The sequence below is a fragment of the Aythya fuligula genome, chromosome 5 (genome assembly GCF_009819795.1).
Source record: "Aythya fuligula isolate bAytFul2 chromosome 5, bAytFul2.pri, whole genome shotgun sequence".
NCBI lineage: Eukaryota > Metazoa > Chordata > Aves > Anseriformes > Anatidae > Aythya > Aythya fuligula.
In genome coordinates, this window is record NC_045563.1 from 27,237,591 (window position 1) to 27,254,028 (window position 16,438).

A 16,438-nucleotide genomic window follows, 5' to 3' on the forward strand; every position below is an offset into this window, starting at 1 on the left:
CTGAAGTTGTGTATTAAAATCGTAGAAGAAATCCTGCCACTTCAGAGCTCTCCATAGTGAGGACCTGCTCTCCACTCAGAGTTAGATGTTCGGCATAGGTACATCCTGGCATGTGTCATGATGTCTCGTTTAGTGTATGTGTGGAGAGCTGAGAGAAAGCAGTAATTCAGCAGAGCTTTATGTTGGCTTCTTTTTAATTATAAGATATGTTTATTGGCTTCTAAGAACGTTTTATTCAGTCATCTTCAGCCAGGGGAGTATTGATAGCGATGGAGTATTATGGAGCTGTATTTGTGGTGGTGTGAGAGGTGCGCTGTAGGAGGGCTGTGAAGGCTACTCTATTTTTGGGATACAAAATTGCAGTGCAAGTAGGAATGGATGGCACCTTGCTGTGAAATAATCTAATTTATACCCATTTCTTTATGGTATTGCCCTTTGAATGGCCAGTGACATGGCAGCCTGGTCTAAAGGCAGCTGCCCAGCCCCTACTCATCCATGTTCAATGCAGAGTTTCAGCTCTGTTAGGAATTGTTTGCATGCAGCAGATCTTGTTCTCTGTGAGTTGCATTGGTGCAGTGCCAGTCAGCTTGGGGAGGAAAGGCAAACCTGCTAACAGGAGCTTTTGCTTGTTTATTGTGTATTTTTATCTCCCCTTCAATCTCTCTCTTTTTTTAAAATTTAAATATTTGATGTCAGTTCATTTATTTTTATGACAAATGATTTTTTTCATTCCAGAAACAGAAAGTGCTAGAGATGCCAGCATCACGGGGGCATCTGTTCTCTACTTTTAATTAGTCCTTTCTCCCCACTCACTTCCAGCCCATATAAAGAGCTGCGTGACTTTTTTTTTTTTTTTTTTTTTTTAAAGTACCTGTGTCATCCATTACAATGTACCTATCTGGGTGCTGTGCCAAAGACAGACCATCTGCAGGGTCTTTAGCACTGTTAAGGAATCAGTAGAAGCCTTTTGCATGCAGTTTGTTCCAGAGGGTCAAAGTCCGTATTGTAAGGTGTGTTCTCAAGGAAGATTCTTTCCCCCCCCCCCCCTTAAATGCCAAATATCAATGATGTAGATTGATTATGACCCTGTTACTTCTGTTGCTATATTTAACCTCCAGCCCTGTGCTCTCTGTCATTGACCCCTGTGAAATATCATAAATATCGTGTACTCTCCCTTTGCCTTTTTCTCCTAGTAAGAAGACCCGATGTTGTGCCACCTTTACCCTCAGTGCCTTCACACAGGGTCATGTCTCATCCTTCAAGGGGATCTAGGAGTACCTTCAGGATTGACCAAGTTGTTTATTTGAGATGTGATGGACTGTGTCTATCCTGGATGCCTTTATGCTTACTACTCCAAGTTGGGGGCTGACTTGGTTGGTGGAACGAAGGAAGGAATCCCTTGGGAACTGTGGTCAGTAGCCACAGCCAGCTTTTGATAGGAGCCTTATGTTGTTTTCAAGGAAAAGAAGAATGAAAAACCTGCATCAGGAAAAGGAAGCTTGAAAGTTGGACCATTAAACCATACCGGGTATCATGAGTTTAATTTGAGCAGGGAAAAATATAGATGTAATGTCCCTCAGTTCATGCCAATAGGGAAATTTATGAGGCTCTGAAAGGGCATCAGAAGAGGCGGTAGTGAGTGTTGTGAATTGCATGGGAGAGTTTAAGTGAGGCAGCGATAGCACCAACAAATAGATCATGGGGAATAATCCTGCTCTGATTGTGAGGGGGATGGATAAACCATCACCTTAGCTGATCTTTCTCACCTGTAACTCTCATATGGATATGACACTCTGAAGTGCTGAGAAGCCTCAATATCCGCTGGAGTCTGTGATAACTAAAGGCATGGATCATTCTGCAGCCAGCAGTATTGCTTCTGCAGGTTTGAAGCATTCTTCTCTGCCTCACATGTAGCCCACTTTTCTGTGTGTTCCAGCACTCCATGTGTCTTGCTTGCCTCCCTCTCTGCTTTGCAGATGCTACATTAAATCTACCCGTGGACACGTAGAAGATGCTATGGAAATGTATTACTTGCCTTCAGCAATAGCAACGGTCGGCCGGTCGCATTGCTCCCCCAGCCCATCAGCCCGAGCACCGTGGTGCTTGTGTTTGCTGGACTGTTCCTTCTCAGTGTGCGGAGGTGAACACATGTTCTGTATTAATCTTCATTTCAATGAAGTTGTTTTAGTTCATGCTTTATTGCAGCGCTTTGTAATAATGCATCTGTAATGGCAGCCCTTGGGGCAGCAGTCGCATGTGGCAGGCTGAGTGCCTGAACTGCTCCTGAGAATGACTCCAATCATACAGAATGAGGCACTCCCTGGTGCACCATCTGAATTTATAATACCAATTTATATAGTGCCCTAAAGCAAGCTTTGTATTTGGTCTGGGATGCAGGGGCCAGGCTAGAGGAGGGGAACTGCTCTCCATTTTGTGCTGTCCCTTTTTCAAATATATACATTTGTCTAGCTCTCCAACCTGCCTATCTTAAAGCCCAGGCTGAACCCTGAAAAGGCAAGAATATATGCTGCCTCACGGTGATGGGAGCAGAATCGGTAAGTGGCCAAAAAAGGGCTGCTGCCTCATGGCCTCAGTCAGAGCCTGTCGGTGTATGCAGAGGGGCGATGTGTGAGGAGATGGGCCTGCCAACAGCACAGAGCAGAATCCTGCTCTGGCACTGTTGGTTCACTGCCCTCACGCTTTTGTGGTTGGGATCCAGTGCTAGATTAATCTCCTTTGAGAAAACAGGTGTTGGGACCCAAGCCACTTAGGATTCAGTTTCAGGACTTGGTTAGGGTTGGGTTTTCAAAGATAGGTACCCAGTAGGATTTTCAGAAAGCACTTAAATACCATGGATATCTAATTTGTATTAACTTTGAAAAAGGAGTATATAGTACTTTAAAGGTCAAAATCAATGCTTTAAACTTGCCATGGAGACATGCTGCACCTATCATTAAACATGGGCTAAAAGGGTTTTGTCAAAAGTGCTGTTTGCTAAGTGGAAAGAAGGTATGTTTTGTACTCTTTGGCTCCTTGGAGGATTTAGCTAATGCTAGAAAATTCCCACCCCCCAGTGTTCTATAGCAGCAGGGGGAGAATTCTTTCCCTCACCCTACTTTTCTTGGAGTCTTGTTTGGGGTTTGTAATCTCATTTTAAATCTTCTAGTTATAGACTCACACAAAAATCAACAAGTTTATTGTAATCTGGGAGAGAGAGCCTGTGTTGTCCTGTACTGATGTCCTTATTCCACCTGTGTTTCTTGGCTGGGGAGGGTTTCTGTCTTGTGTGGGTAAGCAGCCAGCCACAGATAAGTGTTTGAAGTGAGATTGCTAGCGGCTGATCCTGAAGAATAAACACAAGACGAGATATAACCCCCCAGTCCGACTGTGTTTCCTACATTGTTTGGAGCATTATCTAGTGCTTACAGCAGGAAACGTCCCTATCTTGTACCACTGATAGTCAGCAATCAAGGGTTCTTCTTCAGTGTTGCTGAAGGGGTCAACAGCAATGTGGAAATAATACTTAATCTTGGCTGGGGAAGTCGCTGGAGCTCTTCAGGAAGTAGCTTTTAGTATTCAACCATACTCCTTGCAACATTCCCTGTTCTTACCCGAACCTGCTGATGGACAAGCAGGTATGACATGGTATTTGTTGCTAGAGAATCACCCTGATGTCATCAGATCATTATTACAGCTCCATCTGAGGATTCAGGAACAAAAAGAGGACTCAGAGTTCAAGCGGAGGTGGTAATAAACACCAAGGAGCTGCTGGAACCTAAAGCAGAGGGGGCCAGTGACATCTCAAACTGGAAGGATCCCACTGAGCCAGAAGATTCAACGAGTAAGAAAGGTTGGAGTTCAAAACTGGTGGAAATAGTCATTGGATGGTTTATGGGTTACCTCTGAACCATGCCTTTGGTCTTTGTTTTTCTGGATGCTGCCTGCTGGACAGCACAGAGCAGGCTTGGTTAATTCCACTCATTTTGTGCATAAGGGCATGTAGAAATGGTTGTCTTGAGTCAGCCCTGAGTTAGGGTCGCAGTGGAATTGTTGACAACATGAAACATGCGAATGGAGGTCTTTCTGTTGAGAGCATGTGATGGGGGAGTATCCCTCTCAGAATGAGGTGTAGATACAATAGCTGGTGAGGGGAGTGGGGGGGGGGGTTATAAAGTCAGTGTAACAACCATCAAATTTCATACTGCTAGCTGAAAACATACAGCTTCTCTTTCTTTGCAAACTCGTGTGCAGGTATCATCTGTTGTTATGCTTACGTATTCCTAAGTGTAAACACACATACAGAAGACACCTCTCCACAAGGACACCTAAAGATAGTAGAAGACAATGTGTAAGACTTGGAGAAGGGCTTACCTTTTTTCTCCCAAAATATCTTAATTTTGATAACAAAATACTCTTCCCTACACATCTTGCTCTGACTGTGCTCCTTTGGTATTTGCACAGTTGTGACCCCTAAGCCCTCCTTCACATTCCTCCTCCTTCAAGAATGCTTTCATCTGAATGTGTTCATCCTTACATGTATGAACATGTGCACTGTTTTTTGGCACATGTTCTCCCCTTCACAGAAGGCCACACGTGTACCTGTATACTTACTGCCCTCTGCGCAGTGTGCTGAACAAGCAGCACTCAGCAAGTAACTCCACGCAGTCTATTCCTATGCAGGAAACTTTTTTTGTAGCTATTAAATAAATGCAACGCAACATGCATTTAGGAGAAAGAGGAAAAGGGTTGGGGATGAAGAATAAAGAGATGCATCCTGCAAGTGGCCAGAATAATTCTGGAGGTTGGATCTCCTGCCGGAGTGAAAAATGACGTTTACAGGAGAAGAGCTTAGACCTAACCCTCTGAAATGATGGTAAAGTGAGTTCTGACCAGATGCTGTCATTATTACTCTTTTCCAATCTGTTTCTGCTTATTGTAATGAGTTTTGCTCTCTCAAGTAGGATAAGGTCACAAGTGAGATAAGATCAGCTTCGTTTGGCACGACCAAGATGTGATCGTGGTTTGGACTGCAGCTTCTAAATTCACCTTGGGTATTAACTTCTGGGCAAAAAGACACTGAAAGTGCTAATGTGGCCAAAAAGAAAAAAAGAGAACCAGAGATAAATTGTGTTCTTGCCTTGTTGCACAGATTTCTCTGCCAGTGTTTCAATGGCAAATTCCCCTTGAGCATCACTTCCATCAACAGTACCACACAAATGCTTGAAATCAATGATTTGGTGAACGCCATTGAGAGAACCAAAGGAGAAAATGCAGGAGGTTACACTCAGTGGGACAAGATGGCAGTGCAGCCTCCCTTCCCCTCTTCTGCTGCCTTACTCAGGGCATTTGTTTACGTGGGATCATCCAGGTCTTAATGTTGCCACACTTGCACATCCTTGCACGGCAGGGAATGCCTCTAACACCTGCATGTTCTGCAGGGCCTTTTCCAGGCTTTGATCCCTTTCTGAACGCCCTTGTGGAGTGGGCAGGGGGGAATCAGGAAGTGATGATATGGCATATGCACAGGTTGGGGTGTAGGTAGCTCCTGTGAACCAACTGCTTCCCCTAGTAAGATGCAAGAGAAAGCTGTGGTGTGTAGGTATGGCAGCCATTGTCCTGAGCTAGCCAGCCCCAAAACTCTGAGCATTGTAAGTACCTTGAAGAGGAACTGTCTGACTGTGCAAGTTGTTAAAACAAGCATTCATTAAAACAATGAGATTGGTGAAAAGTTTGCAGATTTATTCTCAAGGAAGCAAGCAAAAGAAGATGAATGACATGTCTGCTTGTGTACGCTTGCCTTTGCTGCTTCTCTCCAGCGGTGGGAGCAGAGAGCATAGTGCCTGTGTCAGGAGGGGGTGCTCAGGTGTGTAAATCTGTGCTGCTGCTGGTCTCTGGGGGCTCCTGGAAAGGGATTTTGCTGCCGTTGTAGCGGAGAGACCAGAAACAAGTTGATGCACCTACTGGTGAGCTAATCGACAGGACACGCAGATGTGTGAGCTTGTCATACACCTGTAAGTTGTGTCATACGTCTGGAAGTCATCGCAGTGCCAGTGGTACATGCTGGGGAAGGAGCAGCTTTAGAGGGGGCTGTTGCAAACCTCACTGGCATGATGGCTTGTTTTCCCTTCCTCTCAGTACAGCTTGTTTGCAAACTGCAGGGCTAAGCTAGAGATGTGAAAGAAAGAATTAGAGGAATTAGAAAAATCCACTCCCCTATTGAGCAATTAGAGCATTGCTTGCTGGACAGAGACCTTCTCCTTGTACTGTGCTGTTTTCCTACTGCCTCTGCTTTGCTCTGCATGTCAGCAAAGTGTCTTGCAACCTTGACCAAACTTCCCAGCTCTCCTAATATTTTCCCACTACTCTCTACCTATTTATAAAATTATTTCTGCTATTTTGGTACCTCACTGTAACAATTCTTCAGACGTACAAGTTTATGTGTCCGAGTTAAGCCCAGTAAGATTTTTTTCAAAGCAGATGCTACCTTCCTTGGTTCCTCCAGAGCACCCTGGATAGCTCCTCGGCTGAAGCCTCCTATCCCCCTTTCCGATTTGTAAGCACTGTATATGTTAGAATCCCCCCAGGAACCACGTGTGGATGAAAACTAGTTTACTGTGCCAAAATCTTCCCAGGCTCACTTTACCTTTCTTGATGAAGCAGGCTATAAGCTACCACTGCTAGTTTCTTTTTGTCTCCAGGTACGTGCTGTTTGCTGCCTGCCAAACTGAAGAGGTTTAGCTCAGAATTGGAAGTGGGGACTGTGCTGTTGTCATTGATTTTACATGGAAGATGCTCTGGTGATAGGCAGCCAGACCAAAATCCGATGCGAGGACGTGCACGGTCTTAGAAGACCTTGGAGAGTGAAGGGCCAGAGGTGGTGTGGTTTCGGATGACTACCTCATCAAATTATTACTTTGATAAACTGCAAGCTACAAAATGCTAGATTGCCAGAACTATCAGCAGGGGAAGGCAGGGACTAGCAGCCAGGTTTTATTGCCAGGTGCACGTTTAAATCTGGAGTTAACTATTGAAGTAAATAAAGTAATACCTGATTTTCTTCACAGTAATTGAGACCAGGATCTAATCCCTTGCCCTGAGGAGGGATTGATAGTTCTCACCACTGCTCTGTTGTCCATATAAAGCAGGAAGCTGAACAATAACCTGCGCTTGCACAGACATAAAGGGATAAATTCTTGCTCTAGGGACTCCGATTTTGAGTCTAGAAGATGCCTCTCTGCTGGGCCGTTGTCATCTCGCTGAAATAGGTCTCTGTTATCCTCCCTCTGCATGTGTCTGAATGTGTTAGGAGGTGTGGAGCACTGTGTTTTCCAGAGCAACTTCCCAGGGGGCTCCTAATACTACCTGAAACTATTATTTAGTGTTCCTGTGAGGCTATTACACACCCCAGATACAGCTTCATTTTGATGGTGGGCAAAGCGATCGATACCTTTGTATAAAATAATTATTATTTACCAGGTGCTGAGAGTGGGCTCTCTCCTACGCAAAACATAGAAAGGGACAAAAACCTTTGCATATGGGGCCAGAAGGGGAAGGAAAGGCAAACGGATTTCCAGTCTGTTCGAGGGCAACCACAGTTCCCCTTGTCTGGTGTTGTGGGGTCAGCCCCAAATCTTCCCAAAATCATAGGACAGGGAGAGAGGGGGGCAGAGGGCCGGGTTCTCGAGGTGTGGTTTTGTGTGCCCTTTGCGTGCCTGCTGCTGTGCTCGGAGACGGGCGTTCAGCAGGGCGACGCGCTCCGAAACTTCGCACGAGCTGCTCTGAAGGAGGCTGTTTGCCGTGCGAAGCGCTGAGGGTGCCACAGCGACAAATTCCAGCTCCTGGGCTCGCTCTCTCCCGATGAAACCCTCCCCGAGCGCAGCCGGGGGCGGCGGTGCCGTTCCCTCCGCGCTCCGGGGGCTCCGGGTGGGTTGGGGCCGGCTGCGGCGGGCAGGGCGCAACCCGGGGGGCAGCGGCCGGGCTGGGGAGCCGGGAGCGGGGCTGGAGCGGGTCGGTGCGGGCTCGGTGCGGGGCCCCGTGCCCGCGGTCTCTTTAAAAGCCGGGGCCGGGCGGGGCCGGGCCGGGCTGGGGGCGGCGGCGGCGGCGTGCGCGGGGCTCGGGCTGCTCCGGCACCGCGGCGCGCTCAGCCCTGCGCGGCTCCGCCCGCGGCTCGCACGGCTCGGCACGGCTCGGCTCGGCTCGGCTCGGCACGGCCAGCCCAGCCTCCCCGGGACCCCCCGAGCCTCCTTGGCTGGGGCCACGCTGGAGCCCCCCGCCCCGCAGCGGAGGCGAGCCGCGAGTTGGCTGCGGAGGTGAGCGGGGTGGCGGGCGGGGGGCGGCACGGCTCGGCTCGGCACGGCTTGGCACGGCTGGGGCTCCCTCCCCGGAGGCGCTGGGCTCCGGAGCCCCGCGGGTGGGCTTGTGCTGCCCCCCGCGAGGCAGCCGCCCGGCTCCCCTCGCTCCCTCCCGGGCGCTGTCCGGCCCCGGCGGCTCCTGCCCGACTTTTTGGGAACCGCGCTGCCCGCGGCGGGGCTCCTCCGAGCGGAGAGCGGGGGGCCCCGCGGAAAAGAAGAAGACACCGCGCTGAATTACGGCCGGGAGACGCTTAGGGAGAGCCTCCCGGTCGGCTAAAGCTTAAGGATTTCTTCTTGAAAAAATTATTAACGAGGAACGAAGAGAGGCTGAAGACGAAAGTTTTTTTTTTTTTTCCTAATATTTTTTCCTCTTCCAAGTCTTCGGATCTATTACAGTAGCGCCTTTCCTCCCCGCCTTCCATTTGTTTGTATTAATGATTTAGTAGCCGTCTTGCCTGAAAACTTCCACCGTGAGCAACTGCTGTGGGTTTTCAGGCAGTGAGTGACCTTAAAGGTTGGTTCAATGCTTTCTTCGTGCAAGATGTATGTGAAATACCCACCTCTTTTTGCCTTTTTTTTTTTTTTTTTGTCTTCCGTCAAATAAAAAAAAAAAATCACCTGCTTTATAATTTAAAAGAGAGCATCACTCAGTCAGGGAGTGATGTAATTCTCCTACCTAAGGGCACTGACTCTGGTGCTTTGCAGGTGACTTGTCTTTTGCTTACTCTTTAAATTTATTTTAATTGCAGTCCTTTGTAGCTAGGAAGTAACATATTTAGCCAGGGCTCCATGAGGATGCATTTTGTTAAAATTGAAATCTTTCAAAAAAAAAAATTCCTCATTTCTCCCTCCCCCCCCTCAAAGAAAACAATAAAGAAGATTAGGCATGAGATCAGCGGCAGAAAAACCAAAGCATCGGGGAGGCAGAACCCAGGCTAAACCCATCAAATTGTTTATAAAAAGGACACTTCCAGCCTTTCGCTTTCCTGAGCTCTTTCCACCTTTCCATGGTCAAACTGTTCAACGCTTCGTTGAAATAGTTTTAAGAAATTATTATTATTTTTTTAAATATTAATTGTTCCTCCGGTATTTTTTCCTGCACGCAATTGTTCTGTGGTGAGCACGCAGCCCTCCCAAAGAGGCGAGTATTGACATGACCGCTCACCAGCACCGGCTTATTGCGTGTTTCGAGGGGCTGCTTTTGGAGGGGGGCGAACTCTTCGCTAGGCTGGCGAAAAGTCTCAGGGAGATGTTGAGTAGGTGGGGGAAAAAATGATCACAAAAGGTTTTGTTTGCCAGGCGGATAGAGCCGGTTATTAAGCGTAGCATGAACCAGAAGGGTGTCACGGCTGCCGTTGGTTTAAGTTAAAATGGTCATCGGTATTAAGTTGGGCGAGTTTACCTACGGGTGAGTGGGGCTCTGGGGGGAGGAGGTTGCTGAGATTATTGCTTTTGGTTTTGGGACTGGGCGCGCTTCTATCAGCTGAACGAACTAGACTATTGTGTAGAGCTCGTTTTCCATTTCTCTATTGGTTTCTTTTTCGGTCTTCGGCAGTTTCCTAAACAATTGTCTGTCTCTAACAAAGTATCTGGTTTTGGGGAATGGGGAGGTGCAATTGGGGATGTTTGAAGTTTGGGGACGACGGGAGCAACAGGGCTGTATGTATTTATTAAAAAAAGAGAAAAAGGAAAAAAAGGAAAAATAAAAGAAAAAAAAGAAGTTAGGAGGTAAGGCTTCTCTTTCTGGAGCATTCGGGCACCTTCCGGTGGGGTATGTCTCTGGGCTTTTAATTATTTATTTCACTTTTGTCCTTTAAAAAATGAAGTATAGCGAAACCAAAATGAAAACGAAATAGAATGAGAGCAAGCGTTGAGAAATAAATAAATAAAAGAAGGGAAGGGCTGAAAGCCCAGTACTTGATTTCATCACCCCGGTGGTGATGGCTTCTCGATAGAAGCGATATCTGCCGATATCACCCCTGTTCCATGGCTGTAGCCTGGCCTCATTTTACGCTGCCTTTCCACTGAACATGTTGACGTGCTGCTGCTTATATAAGGGGAAGAACAAATTCAAGCGGATTAGTGCTTGGGATTTTGAGATCGGCTACCCAGATCGCGTTGTGGGTTTTTTTCCTTTCCTTGGGGGAGCTGATGGGGGAAGGCTGGGGAAAGATGGGAGGGGGTGAAATCGGGATGTGCGGTTGGGGGAAGATGGGGGTGATGCGGGGAGCAGCTTATTCGCATAATGTCTGCGTTGCGTCCCTTTTTCTTTTCTTTTTATAAAACCCATTATCTCTAAAAACACATTATTCTTCAGCCCGGTCTAAAAAAAAAAATAGTGGGAGGGGTTATGGTAGCGAGGGGGTTTGGTATGGGAGTCATTAGACCCACTGCTGCAAAACCAAGATACAGAAATCCATCTGCACCAACATTTCGGGGGGAGGGCGGGCGTACAGAGGGGGAAGGGATGGATTGTCTATCTTGGATTAGCGAAGTGGAGCTTTGTATTCTTCATTTTCCTCCCCATTTTCTGCCATTCCCCCCCCATCCCCCCCATCCGCACACCCGCTTTCCTCCTCCCAGCCCCCACCCCCCCGAAGGTTTCTCGTCCCTTGACGAGAAAATTCTGTGTTACATCCTGATGGCTCTGCGGCTTTTTTTTTAGTGCATCGCAACGGTGGCACGATGACCTTTGCTTCATGCCACGCAGATTCGGGCTCCCGATAGGACCGCGAGCGCAGCTCGGGCACACGTGCACACAGACCCCTAGTCACGTACCTAGGACAGGCCGTGATTTAATCCCGGTTTTTGCGTGCCCGTCTTTGTGTGTGCGGCTGATAAGCATTGGCAGAGGGTCGGGAGCTCAGTAAATGCCAAAGGCACGTCCATCCATTTCGCCAGCCCAGCTTGCCGCGCTCTTTTCCAGGACGTGGTGTCGCACATCGGGAGATTTTTGTGCCGGGGAGGGGTGTGCCCTGCGCGGGCGGCGGGGACCCAGGGCTTGGAGGGAGCATGGATGTACTGGGGAGGGAGGAGTGGGGGGGGACGGACCTGACGATGCTAATAACATTATTTTGGTCAAATGAATGTCTGGTGATAATGATTCAGTGTAACCATCCGTGAAATACATGCTTGCGACACACTGGAATAAAGGTTACTCCAGGGAGCTCCGGCGGAGCCAGGCGTGCTCGGGGGAGTGAGCCGGCCCCTTGATGGGGGAAACAAAATTCATAGGCACCCCAGGCCCCCTCCCTACCCAGCGCCTCCTCATGTGTCCGAGCTGGAGGGCATCGAGATGGAGAGAGGGGGCGGGCTGCGCTGGAGCCAGGACCTAACAAAGCCTCCCCGCCTCGCCCTGCCATGCCATCCTGCCTTGCCCTCTCTCGGCTCATCCGTGCGGTTGATGCAGGCGATAGGGGAATATCGCCATTTCCAGGCAGTCCCTGCTGGAGGCTGGTGGATGGAGAGAGGCGGGGGAAAGCTCCCTGTGGTTCTGTGCTAGGGTGTGCAGGAGGGACGCGGCTCTTTGGGTCTGGGTGGAGCAGGGAGAAGAGGGGGGGAAAGGAAAGGAAGATGAATCCCTTCTTTCCTCCCTTCCTTCTTCCGTCCCTCCCTTCCTTCCCCCAGCTAGAGCCAGGGGAAGAGCCCAGCCAGCCTCAGCTGGTGGCCGTGGGCGGCTGGCACGCCGGGGTGGGGATGCCAGCAGTGAGGGAGGCTTTTCCTGGGTGTCAGGCGGTCAGGACCACCCTGGGCTCGCAGACCTGCTCAGCACCTTCCTCCTCTGGGTGCGGAGGCCTTCTCAGCTTGGTCGTGGGCTGCTTGCATGCCGGGCGGAGGGGAGCCGGGGAGGAAGGCTCCTGTGGCTCCGCCAGCCGCTGCTTCTCCTCTCCTGCGTGTGGTTGCGCCTGCTCCTGGGTCTCCACGCTTCTGGATCTTTCCACTTCACGGAGCGATAGCAAAAGCCTAACAAATAGATCTGTCCAGGGCTATTGTGGTTTGCCGGCCGCCGCTCTCCTCTCTGCCTGACCTTGAGGCGCGGTGGTGAGCTGCGGTCAGGAAGCCGGGGCAGGGACGCGTCCAGCACCGCTGCCGTTGTGGCTGATGCCCGGAGATACCTGGCTCCCCCACTCCCCTGCCTTGTGCTCACCACAGCAATCTCACCTCGGCTGCCCAGCTTCCCCAGGAGCTGCTTTTGATTTCCCTCCCCTTTCCCCAGCCCCTTCAGAAACAAAAGGGTACTGTGGTGCTGGTGCCTGTGGGCAGGGCTGCTCCTGCAGCGGCCAGCCGAGCACCACCCAGCCCCAGTCTGCCTCCCCATTGCCCTGTAGGGTGAAGGTGAGCCCTGGTCTTATGGTTCATCCATTTCCCCAGTGCCTAAGGTGCCAGCACGCTCTCATGGCATAGTTGGTCTCTATTTGACACAGGAGCAGAGAAAATTGGGAGAAAGTATTATAGAAGGTAAACCTTAATGACTTCAAAGGGAGTTTTGTAGCTCCCTGGCTGTGGTGCTCTGCCCGCACTCAAGCTTACACAGCCAGCAGAGCAGGGTGAACCTCGCTTAGTGGAGGGGCTGACTGCACCCTGAAGGACTTGCACCCAAGAAGTGAGAGAGGCACTGAGTTCCAGCAGGGTGTTCAGGCGGTGAGCAGTGGTGCCAGGGGTAATGGATGGAAGTGATAACCAAAGCCCCTGTGCAAAATGGAAGTGAGCCAGCAAACTCTCCTTCACTTCTCTCCCTTTTCAAGCCAGTTACCAAGCCATCAGGCAATTCTTAGCCTCTTTGTGTTAGGATTGGATGTAGACTATCACCTTAGAGGATGCCTTCAAACTGCATGCGCTCTGGCTCTAGTCTAGAGTGTTCCAGGGAAGGAAGACTTCATTCAGTCCCTTGCTTGGTGTGGCAGCAGTGGTATTTCAGCAGATCTACTGAATTTCTGGATTTTCTCTTCTACAGCTTCATCCAAGGCTCCAGAATTTACCTGTCTCGAGAGAAGCAGAGTGTGCTTTACGTCCCTGATCAGCTTTCCTTTGCCCTCTCCTCTCTTGTAACAGGTTCTGGGTGTTCAGGGGGAAGTGTGAACTCCAGCTGAACTGTGCTGTGCGGTGTCTAGGATAAGGACACACAGTGGCCTGGCCAAGAACAAAATGCTACAGCCAGGAACTTTGTGATGACCAAAAGCCAGGATAAGAGATGACTTCTGACAGTGATTCAAGAGACACAGTGTTTTAATTAAAAACAAAAAGCGTCTAACTTTGTCTGCCCCTGCTCCCACCAGCATGCTAAGGAGACAGGCTTTATTTTGGGACTATTGCCAACGCAGCTGGAGCCAGAAATTACCCCAATTTTGGTTAAGCTTTGAAAAATTCTATCAGTTCTCTTCTCCCCCTCATCCTCCTCTTCTAGTTAATAGCAGTCTGTCAATCTAGCACAGTCAGCTCTTAATTCATACAGCAAGTGCTGAGGAGAATATTTTGCATTTTGGAAGCCAAGATAGTGGGATTGTTGGTTTCTTGAAACCAGCACTCTACAGAGACTTGGTCAGGTAATTTGCTTTCTCATTCCTTTGGTTTATCCTCACACCATCATAGACTGAGACAATTCACGTGTGTAAAGGACTTTGAGCATCAGAGATGATGTTTTGACCTCTCAGCACCAATCCAGGCAGCCAGAACAAGGCATGTCTGTAGAAAGGTGGCATCTGAGAAGTTTGTTCTTCCTTTCTCCTTGTCGTGGGCAGCGGGTGGCATCTTTAGTGCTCCATATTTGTACTGGCTTTTATTGTTTTGGCGAGGAAAAGCCGTAACTTTGGGCTTGGCTGGCCTGACTATGGCTTTACTGAGGTCTGTGAGGGGTGGAACGCTGCGTCCCTGTAGCGCTGTGCTCAGGAAGCTGGGCAGGCGGACTCCCGGTGGAGGTATGCCAGTGGTGTTGGAAGATCCTGAGGTTCTTAAGAGAAGGTGGGGATGTAATGTCTTCTGTTGCCATTCAGAGAAAAAGGCTTTCTGAGCACTGTGGGCAGCTGCTGGGAAATGCACGCCGTGCAGCCAGCTTGGCAGAGCCCTCTGTCTGGGCTCAAGCGTGCGGCCCCTCGGGACTCCGGGCTGCTGCAGGCATTGCTGCGTGGCTTTGCAGAGGGTGGTGGAGGAGTGCCCACAGCCATCAGGAGCTCGGGTCTGTCTCAAACATAGCGCCTTGCCACAGGATTTAGCCCTTCATCTGCCTTGGTTCCCAAGGCTCAGAGCTTTCCCCTTGTCTCTCACAGCCCTGAGCCCAAATATTCCCCCAGGTGTGCTCCCCTGCCTATTTCTTGTCTGCCAGAAGCGGGAGTGAGCCGGGGTGAAGGGAGGGGGGCATCAGGGATGAGGTGCATCTGTCAGCATACCTGGCATCTCTCAGTGGTGTGTTTAGCTCCTGTCTTCTCCAGATTCCTTTCCTTTGCCCTTGATGGTGAGGGACAGCTTATTTCGAACGCAATCTGCCTGTGTCATTCCTGGCCCTGCCGCTTGTCATCCATCACATCACGGGAACTAATTAACACCAGTAGCTTTGGATCCTGGGAATGACAGTGCTGGGGTGGTAGGCCCTTTCAAACATCTGATGTCTCCTTTTCTAACTAGGGCAGCCCAGCCCAGCAGCTCATGGACTCCATTGCCTCTCCCCTGCTGTGCCAACCCGGTAGTGAGGGTGCCCAAGGCCTAGGGCCTGCCTCGCAATGCCCTTGACAGTGCTGCAGCATCCCCTGCATCCAAGTACCTCCCAGCAGCCGGATGAGAGCCAAGGAATGGGCTAGAATAATAATTGATGAGGTTGGGAGGAGGCGATGTGGGGGAGGCATGATGTAAACCTTTTGAAGCTGCCGGTAGCCTCTCTGCTGCCTTTGGGTGCGCGTAGCTGCGAGTAGTCCCAGGCTTTGGGAGTTTGACCCTGGGAGCGCCCTCTGCTCATGGCGAAGCGAGCTGTCCTGTTACCGCTGCAGCGCTCCTGCTGCTGCCGTGTCGAGGTGGGGAAGTCACCAGGGGAACTGGTGTGCTGCTCCATGGGGGATGGCAGGATTGAAGGGGAGCTGTTGGTCATGCTGCGAGGCCACGCAGAGAGCACTTGCTACCCTTCTCCCTCTACCTTCTGCAGCGTGATCCTGTCTTTCCTGCTGTTGTGAACCACCTCTAAGGAGGGAAGGATTCCCCTAGGGATGGGGTTGCAAAGGAAGGTAACAAAGCAAAAGGATGATGTTTGCTGGCAGCTGAATGAGGATGAGGAGAGGAAGAACTCTCCAGTGGGGCAACTGTTTGATGGGACTGGCTGCGTCTGCAGAGCAGGGAGGTGCTGGCTTCATTTCAGTCTGCTGTTACAGCCTTTTTTTTTTTTTTTTTTTTCCAATAATGTGTTAATTAAACATTGATTTCAGAGGAAAAAGGAATCTGCTTGAACTGCAGAAACTAAATGGAGTGAGGAGGAACGGGATCCGGAGAGGGATGTGTGGAAGGCCCTTCTGTCAGCTGTCTTCGTGACCAGTCATGGAGGGAAGCAAGGAAGGGGCTGCAGAAAAGCCTGTTCACCTGAACTTTACAGTCCTTCACTTGTCCTGAGGGGGAATCTTGCTCTTGCTACAACTACACAATTTTCAATTGATGTTTGCTAATAAGTTGCCAGGTAGTTGTATTTTCTTAAAATATGAAATCTCTTTTAAAACACAAAAAGGGAAAAGAAATCTTCAAAGCATGTTAACATTCAAGAGGTTTTCTGATCAGTTTGATGCCTTCCTGATTTTCTGCTCTTGTGGTTACTGTTGCATCTGTAAGTTAATTGAGCTGTGGTGCAGTTAAAGCACTGGCCATACTGGTGTGCTTGCTCTCCTAACTTCTTCATAACTAGTAGCTCAACTAGTCTTCATTTACTTCATGTAGATAAGTCAGTTGCTGAACTCAAGTGTAAAATTATGGCGTGCTCACTTAACATTTTCTCTTCTGATCATCAGAGCACTGGGAGGTGAGACAAGATTATCTCTCTCTCCTTTATTTGGCAGAACTCTCTTCTGTTCACTAGACTGGAAGAGCCAGTGGGAGGCCATGCTGCCCTCCTTTCCTTT

At 49.5% G+C, this 16,438-nt stretch overlaps 1 protein-coding gene across 12 annotated transcripts in view; it reads left to right on the top strand.

Moving 5' to 3' along the window:
• The first annotated feature begins 8,220 nt into the window (after window positions 1-8,220).
• The window catches only part of NRXN3 (neurexin 3), a 978,580-nt gene continuing 970,362 nt past the window's right edge, over window positions 8,221-16,438 (top strand). For 6 of the 12 annotated variants that reach the window (XM_032188602.1, XM_032188603.1, XM_032188604.1 and 3 more), the window contains exon 1: window positions 8,222-8,309. The gene's annotated coding sequence lies outside the window, so the exon portion shown is untranslated. Of the gene's footprint in view, window positions 8,310-16,438 lie in introns of all 12 variants that reach the window. The other 6 variants (XM_032188595.1, XM_032188598.1, XM_032188600.1 and 3 more) reach the window with 2 other exon arrangements.